The sequence below is a fragment of the Ambystoma mexicanum genome, chromosome 6p (genome assembly GCF_040938575.1).
Source record: "Ambystoma mexicanum isolate Mex_15411 chromosome 6p, UKY_AmexF1_1, whole genome shotgun sequence".
Classification (NCBI taxonomy): Eukaryota; Metazoa; Chordata; class Amphibia; order Caudata; family Ambystomatidae; genus Ambystoma; species Ambystoma mexicanum.
The window spans coordinates 944,397,245-944,414,812 of record NC_090935.1 but is presented as its reverse complement, the minus strand read 5'-3'; the positions used below and the strand labels follow the sequence as shown (position 1 = coordinate 944,414,812).

General features: G+C 48.9%; 1 protein-coding gene across 1 annotated transcript in view; it reads right to left on the bottom strand.

Annotated features, from left to right (window-relative positions):
* HSD17B4 (hydroxysteroid 17-beta dehydrogenase 4) overlaps positions 1 to 17,568 on the bottom strand; it is a 1,724,715-nt gene that overhangs the window by 1,093,588 nt on the left and 613,559 nt on the right. The gene's annotated exons all lie outside the window — the stretch shown is intronic.

The following is a 17,568-nucleotide window of genomic DNA, read 5'->3' as shown; positions in this document are numbered from 1 at the left end:
TCTTTCTTGGAAATCAAAAAATAAGGGGAATACCATCCCTTGTTCCTCTCCGCTACAGGCACCAGTTCTATGGCACCTTTCTCCAGCAGGGATTGAATTTCCTGAGCAAGGAGCGGATCCGGACTCTTCAAAGAGAGATTCCCCGGTGGATTGTCTTGAGGCCTCTGCCGGAAAGGAAGACAGTAGCGGTGGGTTATGATCTCCAGAACCCACACATCTGAAGTAATGGCACGCCACTCTGCAAGATGCTGCGACAGGCTTCCCCCCCAACCGGCGAACCATGGGACATGGCCTCATGACTGAGCTGAAGCGGCTGCGGCGTTGCCTGAGGGCAAAGAGGCAACAGCCCGAGCGGCCTTGGTACCTCGAGTACCTTGTTTTCCACCTCTGGCACTCCTACGGTGGCTCCTTTAACTGGCAGCTCCTCTCGCTTTACCGAAGGATGAGTAATAACGAGAGGAACCTCCCCTCCATTGCTGTCCCCTACGACAAAAAGGTGGAGGCTGTCGAACTGCAGCGCCCAACGACTTTGCTGCAGCTTTTGAGGTCTGCAACCTCTCAAGGCTCCCATCAGCCTTGCTGCCAAAAAGATGTTCCCCGTCAAAAGGCATGTTGAGGAGCCTGGCCTGCACATCAGGAGCAGACCCCGACTTCCGCAACCACGCAAACCTGTGTATCACGGTGCTCGCCGCCATGGACCGGCTGACGCAATCTGCCATGTCCAAACCCAACTGAAGGGCCTCACACAGCATCCTTGCCATCCTGAACAAAGCACAAATGGAGTTGGCCGCCTGAAGCGCCATACCCCCTGCAGAAAACACTTTCTTCGCCCAGCCGTGAAAACGCTTGTCGTCCCTATCAGGAGGGATCGTAGGGTATGACGCCTGCTTTGCCGGGGCCGTAGCCACCTGCACCACCAAACTCTCCGGAGTAGGGTGCTTGGACAAGTAGCAGGGGTCACTACTGGCTGGGCGGTATTTTCGCGGCAAAGACTTGCTCACTGCCGGGAGACTCTCCGGAGCAGTCCAAGCCGCTGCCACCCTTCTTTGCAGAGCCATATGGAATGGCAGTACCGGGTCAGTTGGTGGACCAATGTCGAGGATATCCGCAAGGTCATCCTGAACAAGCTCCCCTGGGGGAGCAGACCATCCCAAGTACTCTGTGACCTGTGACATAAGGCGCGGTACGAAGAATCAGCATGAGTGCCAGGCTCAAGCCTACAAACCTCCACCTCCGGAGAGGTGTCCAGCCCACTAGCATCATGCAGGGACTGCCTCAGGTCCTCAAACTGGCTATGGCCCGAGAGAATCTCGTCAGGCACTGTGTCAGGCACCATGCCATCATGAGAGCCCTCATCCACCTCTGAAATTAACTCCAGATGGCGGTAAGAAGGCACAGAACTGGAACCAAAGCCATGCTTGACCTTGGCCAGAGCCTTTCTAGGTGGTTCCCCCGAGCCACGGGGTACCCCCGTTGACACAGCCCCGAAAGGCGTTGAGAGAATTGGCGTCGACGGCAGACACGGCGCCGACAGCATTGATGGCGTCGACACAGGCCTCGAAGGCGGAGCTCCGAGCGTGTCCCTCGACATCCTGGGCGCCGAAGGCATCGACGACTTCCTCGGAGGCGAAGCCTCGAGAGAGTCCGTCGACGACCTCGGCGCCACAGGCGTTGATGTCTTCCTCAAAGACTTCACAGGTTTGCGCGGTCTCGAGCGCGTCGAGGACCGGGCCCTAGACCGGGCATGCCGAGAACGATTCCCCTTGTCCGAGCGGGACCTTTCCCGCGAATCGTGACGACCACCCGAGCCCGAAGGCATGCGAGCGGCATCTCTCGGCTGATCATGACCGACCCCACTCGGATGCGTGGACGGACCAGTGCCCTGCGATTCGAGAATGGCCAACATTTTATTCCCGAAGGAAGCCCATTCCTCCGGTGTCGCATGCTTGGTGAGGTAAGCGACCCGCCGATGGGCGGAGTCCTTGGATGAGGACGGGGAAGGCGACCGATGACGACGCTTCCGGGAGTGCCTCGAAGAGGCAGAGGAGTGGCGAGACCGACTCCGGGACCGAGACCCACTGGACTTCCGACGACAACGCGGAGAGTCGCCCCTCGAGTCGTCTGTCAAAAGCCCCCCAGACCTCGACTTCCAGGGCTTGGACACCTTACCTACCGATAACTTCTTGCGCTCCTGCAAGGCTTTGGATGTGAGCGATTGGCAGTCGACACAGTCATCCGTGTCATGGGCCTCCCGAGGCACCAGAGGCAGGCGTTGTGCGAGTCTGTGACCTACATCTTGGACCCACAGTCCCCACACTTCTTAAACCCCGGACGCGGTGTGGAAGACGAGGTAGACATCTTCACGAAGAATAACTTCACAAAACAACAGAAACTCCAAAGAGTCAAGGCGTACCAAGATTCACGAAGAGAACACGTTCGCGGAAAAAACAGAACTGAGGCTACGGGCGTCATGTGTCCTACTTATAACATACAGTGACGTCGGCCATCGGAGGAGGTCCTCGAGGGCGGCATATCGACGTCATATACGCAGGAGCCAAAGATTTTCCGAAGCAGCACAGCTGTGGTGATTACTGTCATATATATGGAATACGTCGGAGGACCCAATCCCCTCGAATACAATTTTCTCCGGGAGATTTGCTCGGGGGTAGGGGTGTCTTGTATTACCACCACCTCTGCCTCCCTTACTTTATCATCCCCCAAGTCAGAGTCATCTTTTGGTCATCCAGGTACTTTATGAGTAGTATTCCTTGGGCTTTGAGAATCTTTTAAGTGCTCTCTCATCCATTTGCAATCAAGGAGCAATGCTTGCATCATTGAATTTTTATCCATCATCTCATTTCTCACAAAGTCACATAACTGATTCTGCCAAGCGGCTGATACTTCTATTCTATTCTCTATCCTCATAGCAAATGTTTCTAGACCAAGCATCTTTCTACTCAGGTCAACCACGAGGGCACTGTGATCTTGGACACTGTGTTTATTGCTTCATACAGCTTTGTGAACAGTAGAAGCGAGGTTGACAATGATGCCATTACCAGTTGTTGAAAGTGGGCACTCATCTCCACTCCTAGAGCCTCACTCCTTTCTTGCAATCTTCCCCTACACCCTCTACTGATATGAGAGGATGATCTCGAAGAAGAGGAGCAGGAACTGGAGTTATTAAAAAACGCTCCCCCCTCGGAACTCCATTCTGGGTCAGGACTGGCCCCACTAATGTTCCTCAGAGATCTTTTTTTTTTTTAATTAAAAAGTTGTTTATAGTTTATACAAAAAGGATAACACTTTTACAACATAATACTTCCAACAACAAACAAGTCATTTATAACTATTTAATTCATTTATAAAATTATTTCATCACTCAACATCTTACACATCATCTAAATTAGCAATTACAGGGAGCCTCAACATATTCTTAAAAATATTATGAGTCAAAAAATCTCATTTACTTAATTCCCTATTCAAACACAACATCCAATACACAATCAATTCAATTCATCAGAGCTCCTACTTCCATGTCTTCATATCTATTTTCATTTCATAGAAATCCATTACATTTCGTGAACCGCATACTATCATTACTCCGAACACTCATAATATATTATAGGATCTTTATCCTCACTAATTGCGATAATTAGTGCCCACTTATTGCATTTTGCTGATTATTGCTTCCTCAATTTTAAAAGATATGTACCAATGCCAAAATCAAACGCATACTGTTGCCATATATACATCTTTCCCAAAATGTAATTCTTGCTATACCCGTTTCCTGTGGGTAATACATTCTCAATAGTTTACGTCTATCCTCTTCAGAGTACAGACAATAAACCACCAAGTGTTTTAAGGTTTCACCCTGAGTTCCACAAACAGAAACAGCAACTCAAATTACCTCTTGCCCATACACCCTGGTGCCACCTTTGAATACATTCTAATGTATGGAACGGATTAAGCTTGAATCTCATGCATATCTTTCTGACTTTATTACATGGGCATTTGATTAGGTAGTTAGATCCCAGCTCGCTCTTCCTTGATCTCAATGCATACTCAGCATAGGTTTTATATGTTTTGTTTAAGTCCAACATTGCAGACCAATCCCGATCATACATTTCGCTTAATTTTCGGTAAACCTAACTTTAGATCTTCAATTGTTGAGTCAATGCCATCTATCTAAGATTTTGTTCATTTGATCTTTACATTTTTCCATAGATTGCAAAGAACCAGCCATCAAGAGCACATTGAGATCTTGAAATAGTGAGTTCCGAGGAGGAGCCAATATTTTGGCATATCTTGACAGTTTTCGCCATGACCACCTAGCTGCCATTGAGGGGAGCCCCATTTCATGCAAGACTATAGAGTTCGGCACTGAGGTAGCCAAGCCCAAAGTGCATTTCCATAGATTTCCCTGAATCCTATTTTTTTTTTTAAATTCAATTTTATTAAGTTTTCAAAATTAACATTTATCCTCATTAAGGCAACACAGAGGAACAGATACATCAAAAAATATAGAGAGGCTTTTTCATCATCATTCTGTTCCACATCCTGTAGTATCATCAGTCAGCGATCAGTACAACTGAGAGCGTGCACATACAGGAAATGATAATAGAAAGGAAAAGGCATAAATGAAATCCGATTATAGAACATTCTTTTCAAACATTAACAATTTTCCCGTCCCCCCTCCCCTGCCCCGAGAAAGAGAGATAAGTCTTTTAGGGAATAAGGTGTTATGTTGCTGTGGTCGTCAGTAAGGGTGAAGTTTCTGTTGTGTGTGGTATGTTTTAGGGGTTCGACACGTGGGACGAGCGCCTGAGACCTTCGGGCAGTGCTTATGTAATGGAGAGGGGAAGGTGTATTCCAGGGGGGTGAGAGTCAATGTGTACTTTCCAAGAAACGTGTTTTATTTCATTCATGACGGGGGGTCATCCGCGTCTGAAGTTGAGTCTTCGATAGACGTGTGTGCTCTCAGAAAGTCCGACCATATGAGCTCGGATTGTGTCGCTCTACCGTGGATGGAAGCAGTGATTTTTTCCATGGTGCATATGTTCAGCACCACATTGATCCACTCTTGTTTGGACGGGGTCGTGGGGGATTTCCATTTAGTGGCAAGTAAAGCTCGGGCCGCGAGCAATAAATAGGGGGTTAGGCCTCGGACCTTTGTCCATTCATCTTCAGTTTTCTCGAGGCTAAACAAGACTAAGTGCGGATCTGCTATCCTGTAAATCCCATCAATGTGCCTGATCCATCCCAGGACCTCATCCCAAAAGATCTTGATCTTGGGGCACTCCCACCACATGTGCCAGTAGTCTGCAACCTGCCCACATTCGCGCCAACAGGTGGGGGAGGAGGATTGGTACATCTTGGATAATCTATACGGATCATATTGCCAGCGATGTAAGAGTTTTATGGAGTGGAGTTTATATTGACATGATATGGAGGTACGTGACGCCATGGCACACATTTTGTCCCATTCGTCATCATCCATATCGATCTTCATATCGATCTCCCATCGCCGTTTGAGTGTGTGTGAGGATTTACCACCTGCGGTCAAAAGTAAGGTGTACATGAGGGAAATCAGATTCTTCCTGGTCGTCTTGGAGTCTAAGATTTTTTCGAAAGGGGTGAGATCTCTACTCAGTTTTTCTTTCCACTCGGATTTGGTCAATACCCCTTTAATTTGTAAATATTGGAAGGTGGAGAGGACTCCAATATTTAGAGCTTCTGTTAACTCTGGGAGGGTGATAAATGAGTCACTGCGGAGGAGCTGCCCCACTCTTTCTAGACCCGCTTCAAACCATGTCTGAAACCGCTCGACATTGGGGATATAGTTATTAATGCCCGGGGACCATAGATGGCTTAATGGGGACGGCCACGTCGTGATTCCCGTCATCTCCGAACCATCTCGCCATATATCCCATATAGCAACAAAAAGCGGGTGGTTTCTCGTTCTCCCCAATACCCGATTTCGCGGGGCCCATAACCATTCCCCAAGTGTTGCTGGGGTCAAGTAATGATTATCCATCGCTACCCATTGTGGTTCTTTGTGGTTGCGTAAGTGGGGGACAAACAGACGTAGTTGAGCAGCAGCATAGTATTTCCGGAGATCAGGGAGTCCCACCCCGCCTTTGTCTTTGGGGAGCGTTAATATAGAGTAGGCTATCCCGGCCCTTTTGCCCCTCCAGAGGAATTTTAGAATTTCCCTCTTCACCTCATTAAAGTATTGATCCGGTATTTTAATTGGTAGCATTTGGAAGGGATAAAGAAACCTTGGGAGGGAGGTCATTTTGACGGCGTTGAGGCGGCCAAGCCATGAAATCGTCAGTTTATCCCACCTGGCGAGATCTGAGCGGAGCTTAGTAAGAAGTTGTGGGAAATTTGCCTCATACAGGGAATCTAACTGTTTCGTTATGTGTACCCCGAGGTATAGCATCTTGTCGTGTTCAATCGTCAAACCCAAGGAGGAGTATTTCACAGTATTCGCCTCAGCGTCACCCTGAAGGGGGAAGAGCGTGGTTTTAGCGCGATTGATCTTGAAGCCCGATAGGCGACCGTATTCCTCCAAAAGGAGGATGGCTTGGGGGACTGATTTCTCAGAATTAACCACATGTAAAAGGATATCATCCGCATACAAGGCAAGTTTATAATCAGTGTCTCCTAGATGGATCCCCTCTATGGTTTCATCCTCTCTGATCTTGTGTGCAAGCGGTTCAAGTGACAAAGCGAATAAGATAGCTGAGAGGGGGCATCCCTGTCTAGTGCCTCGTTTTAGTCGGAACCACCTAGAGTACTCCCCGTTAACGAATACCGAGGCGACGGGAGACGAATATATCGCTTTAATTCCCCTCCTAAGGTTGGGACCTAGCCCGATATTTTGAAGGACTTCCATTAAGAAATCCCAGTTCACCCTGTCAAACGCTTTTTCAGCATCAATGGAAAGCAATGCTGGGTCAGTATTTAGGTTGTGCGAGGCGTGCACCAAGTGTAGTGTCTTGCGCATGGTATCTGCGCCTTGACGGCCGATTATAAAGCCCACCTGGTCGGGGTGGATAAGGCGGGGCATAAGGGATTCAATCCTAGCTGCGAGAACCCTGGAATATATTTTGGCATCTATATTTAATAGGGAGATGGGGCGATATGATCCACGTTTCGTGGGATCTTTTCCCTCCTTCGGGATAACTGCTATGAGTGCTTTGACAAATGAGTCCGGAGGATTTCCTGTTTCTAAAATTCGATTGAATAAGTCAACTAGGAAGGGTGTAAGTTGCGGGCAAATGTTTTATAAAAACCTGCTGTATACCCGTCCTCCCCCGGGGATTTGCCTAATGTAAGTCGCTTAATAGCCTCTTGAATCTCCTCTCCCGTTATGGGGGCATCAAGCGTATCTGATTCGGTTCTTGTCAATTTGGGCATGGCAACGTCGTCCAAGTAGGATCGAATGTTGGAGGTTTGTGGGTCATCTTCAGGGGTGTACAGGGTCTCAGAAATCCGCAAAGGATTCCGGAATGGTAGGTCGAGGAGTTCCCACACCCGATTCCACCTCTAGTATCGCCTGAACCCTGCGTTCCGCCCTTTGAGCGCGGAGTCTAGCCGCTAATAGCGCGTCAGCCTTGTCCCCTTTCTCATAAAACTTTTGTTTCAAGAGGAGAAGTTTACGGGCTATTTGCTCATGTTCCAGGAGGCGTAGCTCTTCCCTTTTTTCCCTCGCCTCTAGAACTTTTTCAGGGTCAACAGAGTCCCCCTTCTTCGCATCACTTTCCAGTTGGATAATTTCTGCACGGATTCTGTTTTCAATTAGGGTCCTCTCTCTTTTTTTCTTTGCACCCTCCCGCATGAGGATTCCCCTCCACGTTGCCTTCCCAGCCTCCCAAACCCCTTGTTTCGAGATTTCCCCTGTATCATTCGTTCGGAAATATTCCTCAATTTCCGTTTCCATCTCTATTTTAAAGACAGGATCTTTCCATAGAGTCTCGTTACATCTCCATTGTCCGCATCTAACGGGCAAGGAATCCCATACTAAATCAACGGATACCATGTCGTGGTCGGACCATGAGATGGTCGCGATTTGTGAGTGTATGGCCGTGTCAAATAAGTCACTGGAGGAGTACAGGTAGTCTATCCTAGTGAACGTGTTGTGTGGGGCCGAAAAGAAGGTGTATTTTTTCTCCATCGGGTGCATGCAGCGCCACACATCAAGCAAGCCATACAAGTCCATCATTGTTTTGAATTGAGTGTGATCCCCTCTGCCTGTCTCGCGTCTTTCTGGGTTACCAGGGTGCCAATCGAGATCTGGGTCAGCCCATATGTTAAAGTCACCGCCAATGATGACGTGACCTGTTGCTTCTAGCATTATCTTGGGGATTGTCTTGGATAGGAATCGGAGCTGTCCCACATTAGGGGAGTAAATCGTGGCGATCGAAATGGACAGCCCACCAACTGTCCCTGACACTAGAAGAGCCCGACCCTCTACATCGGACCAGATTTTCGAGACCTTGAAATCTAGCCCCCTTCTAATGAGTATTCCCACTCCTCCTTTCTTCAGGGGTCCTGAGCCCCAAAATTCCAACCCAGTTCTTTTTCCCAGGATCGTCCTCTCCTCCCCCCTCATGTACTTGGTCTCCTGCACAAAGAGTATATCCATGTTTGACCTCCGAAATTCTCTAGCAAGGAGTGATCTTTTAGTGGGGGAATTAAGACCTTTAACGTTAAGCGTTCCCACCCTTATGGTACCCCTATTGCATGGTTCAGCGGTCAGTATAGCAACATTTTGAATGCTCGTGTGGACCTGATGATCGCTGTAACTTCAAACCCTGGAGTTTTGACGACCGTGCCAGCATTTCCGCTTCCAAGACTTTCAAGTGTTCCCTTGGTTCTGCCCTGAGTCTCTTCCCGGTTTCCCACCCACCACCCCCCTTCCCCCCCCCCCCCCCCCCAAGTTCGGTGGCGTTCGATCGAACCCAGTTGTAACCACTGGTCCGAGATCGAACCACTAGAGGAGACCGTTACTGCACGGTCCCCGTATCGCATAAACATTAGTAATATCCAATGAGCCCCCTATATCCCACCCCCAACAGTAATCAGTGCAGTGTTATATAGGCAGAAGATTCAGAACCAATTTTAAAGCACATAATTTCGAAGTCTTCATATCAAAGATTAAGTCAATATAGGTGCGTTACACTTGTTCGGAGTCAGCTGCCTCCTTCTGAAGAGCCATTTTCACTGCGGTACTTCCTCGAGCCCTTCACCTTGCCATTCCTCTTGACTTCTAGGTGGTTGGCCGCGATTATCCTCGTGTCCCCGCGGGGCCAGTAGTTCGGAGATGCAAGCTTTGATTTCTTGTTCCGAGTTTAGTCTGATTCGTGTGCCCTCGTGCTCGAAGGAGAGGGAGAAGGGGTATCCCCACCTGTAGCGTGCGTCCCGACTCTTAAGCCAGGTAGTAAGTGGTTTGCACATTTTCCGTAGAGCTAGAGTCAAAGACGAGAGGTCCTGGAAAATGGATATTTGGGCCCCGCAAAGGGTAATAGCACCTCCACTCCTCGCCTTCTCCAACACTCTCGTCTTGTCCTGGTAACGGTGAAACCTGGCCAACACCGATCGTGGGCCTCCAGGTGGGCCTCCAGCTCTGTGGATGCGCTCCGTTTTAGGCTTGTCTATATTATCGTCTGCGACGAGAAGCTTGATGATGTCGTGGAGAGTCGATTTCAGGTCCTCCTCCGTTTCCCCTTCTTTCTCTGGAATCCCAAAGAAGCGCAGGTTGTTTCTTCTTTCGCGGTTTTCCAAGTCATCCATCTTGAGTTTAATTTCCTGTTCCCTTCGTTCCAATTCAGTGATTCTGTTGTCTAACTGTGTTTCGTGGATATCAATTGAGGCCTGTTTATTTTCGACTCCTTCGACCCTGCCTTCTATACTGTCCAGGCGCTGTGTGAGCTTATCGATTTTCCCTCCAATGTTGGCCCCCATGTTTCTTATTTCTGCTAATAGGTCCGCTATATCCCCCTTCGTAGCGGCAGTTTCTTTATCAATAGTGGGAGATGCAGCCATTTTGGGCCCAATGTAAGCGAAGGCAGCAAGTTTCCGTTGAGCGTTCATGCGCCTGTGGACCCACTCCCTACACGTCGATTCATGGAGTTGCCGGAGTACTCTGAGGAGGCACTCGCCCCTGTTCCCTGTTCTTCTTTTCCTCACCTCTCGGCTGAAGCCGGGTGTGTCAGGGGGCCATACCCTCTGAGGAGCTGTTGTTATTTATAGCTCTTCGGTGAATTTCAGTCGTTTCCCCGTGACTGTGTATGCAAGAAAGGCATTCAATAATTTCCGTCCCTTTAGGGTCCCGATACAGGGGAGCCGAGACTCCGGTTAGTTAGGGGGGGTCTCCGCCGCATATGGTGGAGTCAGCAGCGTGGGGGTCGGCGCGTTGTGGTCTCCTGGTCTCCCGCGAGGTAATGTCACTGGTGTCTCGGGGGTCCAAGATATTGGGGTGGGAGGAGGCACACGCCCTGGGGTCGGGGGCCCTACCCTCCCGCTTGAAGTGGGCCGCACGGTTCAGTAGTGCCTCGTGGCGGGCCAAAACGTAAGCTGGGGGCAACTATAAGCCTGGTCCGTGACGTCCGCGCTGCACTGTTTGCTGGGGCGGTGAGGAAGAAATGGGGGCCCTGGGCGGGTCGTAATAGAAGCGGGCCGCAACACGCTCCAAGGAACGTGCAACGGGGAGCCGCGCTTAGGTCCGCGTATTAAAGGCGTGTGGGACTCACCAGCGTGGGTCTGCGTTCAAGGTGGGCCGCATCCGATTCCACGAGGGGAGCGGTCGCCACTCGTCGAGGGCTCTCCCGTTCTTCGAAATCCTCCAGGCGGGACGTCGTTGAGGGAGCCAGGGCGGGGAGCCGGAACAGGGCTCAACGGCGTCGCTGGTCTCCGACGCAGGGGTGCCGCGTAGGAGGCCCTGAAGGGAAGTTCGGGCCGGAGCTCCTTTCTCCACCAAAAACGCTCCGATTTTCACCAGAGTTTCATCAACTGGGTGGGGGCCAGGGTCAGCGAGCTTGGGCCGTCGATGTTTAGCAGGTTGGGGGGCCAAAAGTGGGGGCTCAGGGCACTTTTGGGGGACCGTGAGACGGAGCTCACACAGGGAAGGTCTTCATCCGTGTGCCCCCTGGTGGCCAGTCCCCTGAATCCTATTTAATAGGCTGTCCACCTCTAATAGAAATGTCCAAACCAAATAGTATGATCGGTTCTACCTTTAATAAGTAGAAATCAATGAGCAGAAGCATTGAAAATGTACAATATTTCCTAAATATCACTTTCATCATGGATGCCAAGGGTCGAACTTTGATTTTTAGGTACGACTCCCAAGATTTGTGTTGACATCGGCTAGGGGGTAGCCAAGATATCGAATTGCATTAGCCCGCTCTATTCTTACACCTGCCATGTGCCAAAAATAAGATTTTATACGTTTGTTATTAGGAAAAATAATAATTTGAGATATCGATGAGCTGGCCACAAGATTGTGTTCAGTGGCATAATCAAACTTATTTTGGAGGCTGTGCAAACATCAAACAAAACAATATCATCGGCAAAACAGAGCCAGTGTATTGTTCGCCCCCCAAGTTTAACCGGATACATACCAGGCCCATTCCATAGTTTATCCATATCACAAAGATATAAATTAAACATGGTAGCTGCCAGGTTGCAACCTTGTTTGACGCCGGTCATCGTAGGTATTGGTGCAGTGATGTTCCCAGCTTTTGTGACTCACTTGAAAGGTTGTATTTGTGTGCAAAAGCGCAATTATGTTAAATGACTCCAATCAAGCAGTCCCACTAAGTCAGTGCCTTGTATGGGATTGCTCAAGGGAAGCCCTTATTTATATATTTTTATGTCCAGTTCGTGTAGTCTGGATGACAACCCTTATATAACACCCCTCTCTTAGAATCCCCCTGACCCCACTGAGCCAAGAAGTAAGTTTGTTTTGCAAATTTAAAAGGTTTATTTGAGAATTAAACAAATATATATATATATATATATATATATATCGCACTTTTATAATAAATTAATAATTGATATCACACTTAGACATATGACAGTGAGTGATCAACAATGGATGATGTGATACTACCACACTGGGTAATTACTTAGGAGTGGTATAGAGGATAAGGTAGCTGAGAATGCTTTATATGGTACAAGGAAATGCAAGGTGGAAAAGAAGCAACACAGGAATAAACTTGATATGATTTCAGCAAAACATAATATAATCACTTTTCCCTTTTTGGCAATTCACCCCCCCCCCTCTATGCAATGTAAGGATGTGGAAGTGACACACACAGTCTTCAGGAATACAATCACAGTACAATCCCAATTCAGTTCCCACCTAGCAAGCTTAGATCAACAGGGATGACTTTATACACAGGCAAAGTACTTTAAAGGTGGTAAAGCTTAATCTCCATGCTGAATCAGTTGGTAGCCTTCATGACCACCAGTCTGGCTTCAGAGCTGCCAGAAGCACGGAAACGGCTCTCCTGAACATACGTGAGGACCTGCTCTCGAACCTTGACTCTAACATTCCTTGTGTTCTCATTTTGCTTGATCTCTCTTCTGCCTTTGATACTGTCAACCATACCATCCTGCTCAACCGTCTCCGTGATAACCTGGGTATCACTGGCCAGGCTCTGGTTTGGCTGACCTCTTTCCTCTCAAATCGACTCTCCCAGGTCCAACTGGGGTGTTTCCTGTCTGACATCTTTTTCTCTACCTGTGGTGTCCCCCAGGGTTCTAACCTCTCTCCCTGGCTGTTCAACCAGTACCTGGCACTTCTCGCCCACCGCATTGCTGCTCTCTGCCCCTACTTTCAGTGCTATGCTGATGATACCCAGCTCATTTTCAGGCTACCCTCGGCCTCCTCTTCTCCTTCCCTCATCTCTGACCGTCTTTCTGCTATCCAGGAATGGTGTGCCGCCAACGACCTCTGCCTTAATGCCAGTAAGACTGAGATTCTACTCATCGGCACACCCACTCCCTCCTTCCCTGCAGCTCTCTGGCCGGCCTCTCTCAGCCCTCTTCCTGCTCCTACCTGCAAGGCTAAAAACCTCGGGGTCACCTTCGACTCCACTCTCTCCTTCTCGCATCACATTTCTGACGTTTCTAAGAAGTCACACTACCTGCTGCACCTCCTCAGAGGTATCCTTCCTTTCCGCTCCTTCCCCCAGAAGCTCACTGTCTCCAGAGCCCTGGTTCTCTCGAAGCTGGACTACTGTAACAGCCTCTACCTAAATCTGCCTGCCTCTACTCTCCGCCCTCTGCAACTCATCCAGAACAGGACTGCAAGACTTACTTGGCCTCAAGCCCCGGGACCGTATGTCTCCAGGACTGAAATCGCTACACTGGCTCCCTGTGGCTGCGAGGATTAAGTTCAAAACCCTCTGCATTGTCCACAAGGCCTTCTGGGGCCTGGGGCCAAAATACCTTCAACTCTCCCTTCCTAAATATCTTCCTTCTCGTGCACTTCGCTCATCCCCCTCCAACTCCCGCAGGGTCAGCCGCTTCTCTAAGCAACGAGTTGGTGGGAGATCTCTCTCTGCTGCAGGGGCCTCCCTCTGGAACAGCCTTCCTGCCTCCCTAAAACTTGAGGAGAACCATCTCCGGTTCCGTAAGCGCCTCAAAACCCTCCTCTTTGCTTCTGCTTTCTCTCCCTCTCTCCCCTGCTAAATTACTGAAATTGTACTAAATCAGCAACTGGGCCATTCACCAATCTCGGTCCTTGGCCCAGCCACTCTCCCCTGCACTGCCTTCCCGGCAACCTCTGCACTGCGGGACTGTCTCTGTATCCCTACAGCCCCTCTTCCCAGCACTTGTCTGCACTTATCTTGCACTTGCCACCAGCTGGCCCTTATTATTTATCTTGTTCGTTACTAACCATGTACTGCACTTTCCCCTCTCCCTTTCCCCCTTGCACTTTTCCCGTCCCCTTAACCTTGCACTTGCGCGATCTGAATGACACCTGGCCTAGTAGGATCATTGTTTGTCTCCCTTTGTCCCCCCCTCCCTGCCTCGTTGCGCCTTGAAACACTTTTTTATAGGCGCGTTACAAATGCCATATCATATCATGTATGCAAAGAAGGGAAAAATATGCTAAAAATTATTTTAATTCCCTCTAGAGGTTCAGGATGAGTGATAGCTACTTTAAATTAGTTCAGGATCACTTTAGCAATGCTCTATGAATGATTGTCAGGTTGCAAACGAATTTCAGCAAAGGAAAGCAAGGACAAATATTTTTACACGTGGCTGAAATGAAGCAAAATGTCAAATCCCGGCAATTTAGTCGCGTGCGTCGAGCCCAATTACGGAGGAAGTATAATGAGTAGCAAGCTTAGAATCTCAACTTCAAAATAAAAGTTAAATCGCGCTTTTATCACAAACGGTTCAAGAGATGCGGACGATTTTGTGGAGGTAGATTTTCAGAAATTAAATTTTAAAGTTTCAGAATGATAGATGACAGTTTTGCAGCTTTGAATCAAAAGACGGGACACGATTTCTATGATGCAGTTCTCAATAGGTTAAAATAGTTTGAATTAGATTATTTTAAACTAAGAGATTGTTTTTTTACAGTTCTGGCTGGGTACTCACAGTATATTTTGGAAGGAATGGGCCTTGTCACAGATCTGGTCAGGTTGACTGCGGTTCTCTCGCCACGGACGGTCTTTAGTACCGGTTCTCTGGTTACAGCGGTCTGGGTCAGCTCTGCTCTGCTGGTCTGGCACTCGGCGCTTCACAAAGGTCTGGTCTCTGGTTCCGGGTACAGCTCTGCTTTCTGGGTGTTTCTGGCACAGGGTTCTAGGCCAGAATCAAACAGCTCAGCCCGGCTGTTTTACTCTGATGTGCCCCTTGGAAGTCTGGGGTAAATCAGTTTGCAAAAGATTTTGAGGCCTGCTGACAAATTCTGAAGTCTGAATTCAAAGTTCTGGTCTCTGTCTGGATTTGAGGTCTAAGTGCTGGATCTGGTGTCTTCTGGCAAAACGCTCCGCAAGAAATCAGCTTGAAGTGGGAAGTGAATGTCCCTACTTGTCCTGCACAGTCTCCTTTTATGTGTTTAGAAAGTGGGAGGGTCGGCTCATCTTCTATGCCCAAGATGGGGACCTAGCTTAGGGCGATGCATCAGAGTATAGATGTGATTTTTTATTACCAAGGTGTTCCATTGTTCACTCAAGGTGGAATTATAACTCATGTCTCTTGGACTCTGCAGACATCTCTATGCACCAGGTAGGTCAGTTCCCTACATATTTTAGGATGCCATCCGATTGAGGTCTGAATACGATCCAGATTTATGAGTCCTAAAATAGAATCATCACTTAGAGGTTTCATTCTCTGACGTATGTTTATACTGATAGATGCCTGATAGCTAATTGGTGAGTTAATTATAACAACCTTATCAATCAATCAATCCCACTAGGCCAATGGATACAAAAAAGTAGTTGATATAAGAAGCAGCATGGCCTCTTGCCATTGTTTCTGCATGTGTACCGTGTTCGTATTCTACTACATGATGTTCCAATCCCTGACGTAACAAGTCCAAAAATTCCCCTACTTAGCGTTTCCCCGCATGCCATTTATAGGTTTGATTTTCCTTAAGGGTGGTTATAGAACTATTACATACCGAATGTTCCTTGGGTCCTTACCATCACCTTTCCCTACTTCAACCCATGGCACCGCCGGCGAAAAAAGCTGGCTAAATTCACCCTGTGTGGGCTTAAACACAGAGGTCACTCTCGCCTCACGGCCTTCTTTCTCCAGCTTCACCACAGTTACATCAGCCTGCAATAATGACAGGTCCAGAATCCGCAAGCAATCCGCTACATGTGAAATACTTTGGTGTTTTTGTTTAGCTATTTTTATAGCTAGATCCGCCAGCTCTTTGACTTGATGGGCCACTAGACCCGCATTCGCACTGCCGCTCTCCTCATTGACAGCGGCGAAAAACTTAAGCGGGGAAGCAATAGTCAAAATAGATGTATCAGCTTCAATTACCAACTTATCTGGGAGAAAGGGCGTCTCAGGAAGAGGTAAGCCCCCGGCACAGCAAATTACCCCTACCGAAATGCAGATGTTTGAGGCTGTTTTCCGACAGTTCTCCAAAGGTATATTCACACGCTGTAACGCTCAGCTTGTATCCACAGGGGTGCCCTTCGACTGGCCTGGAATGCTTCCTGGGACTCTGCACCTTCGCTGGGTTTCGCCCTGCCGAGGATCAATTCTAGGAGACAGGGATTGAAGTTTAGTTGCTATATCTTCCCTTGCGACCCACCTCCCGGTGTTCCCTTTGTGGTTTCCCTTGGGGCTTCTCTCACCTTGGTTTCTAGAAGGACGAGCTCTCCAACCTGCTGCGCTGGGCAGGGGCGCGTCGTCAGTGGCACTGTTCCGCCGAGTTGCTTCACTGGTGTGGGCCCGTAGTCCAGACTGGCTGCGACTCCATTTTTCAGGTAAGTCTTAAGATTGAGAATAATTTCTCTATTGGCTGATGCACCAAATAACTTTCTCCTCTTGTCTTGCAGATGCTGCAGGCAGAGAGCGGATGCTAGAGGCAGAATTCGAAAAGGTGAGGATGGATGCGTAAAGCGGCGCTGAGAGCATCCTTGCAATTGGCTAACCTGTGCTATTGTTTCTTGCAGGTCTCGAAAGAATCCAGGAAGAATGGACCAACCGGAACCCAAAGCCAATGGTCGATGTGAAGGTGGCGAAGGCCTTACAGATGGCCTAGGTAGGTAGCTTACTCAATCTCCCTCTTTCCTGGAATGTAGCTGGAGGAAGAAGAAGAAGACTGGAGACTTCGGTTGGATAGAGGCTGCGACTGGGACGGTAGGGATGACGATGGTTCTTGTCTTCTCTCACCCGTGCAGGCCAGGATGCTGAGCAGGACCCGGTGAACGTCACCTTTTAGAGCAGAATAACACGAAGCGCGTGCCTCGAGCTGGGTGTGGTTTAAATACCCAGCAGGTATCCCAGGTGCCTTCGGGGCCGGCCCCGCCCTGGGTGCTAGACTGCTTCTTGCAGTTCCCCATTGGTCCTCATGGGGGCAGCCATGTTTGTCCATTGCCCATTGAAACTCCATCCGGGCATGTGAGTCCGATGCCAACAGCGCCAGGACTGACTCCAAGGGAGCCAAGGGGGGCCAAATAGGTTATTTCGGGTCCCGTTACCATACGGTGGAGATAAAGTCATGATACACACTTTCTCGGGGGGGTGCATATGGGTGTGATCATATTTAGATATTTTAGGATTAGATTGTTCATTCACATGATCTTCAGTCTCCTCTCCCCCTGATCCACTTCCACGTCTTCCACCACTCCTCTCCTCCTTTTTTCCTGTCTCTCTCGTTCATGGACAGTGTTTGTTGAGTCCAAAACTGAGGCTTCCGATATTCGCTCCTGATCCCCGCCCATTTGGAAAAACCCTGCCACCCGTTTCCATTGACATCAAAAGACCCCCTCTTCGTACCTGTTGCCAGGTTCTAGGACTCAGGGAGGGGGGAAGGGGGGAACACAAGTCAGTAGACATTTCCTCACTCGGCACACCTTACCC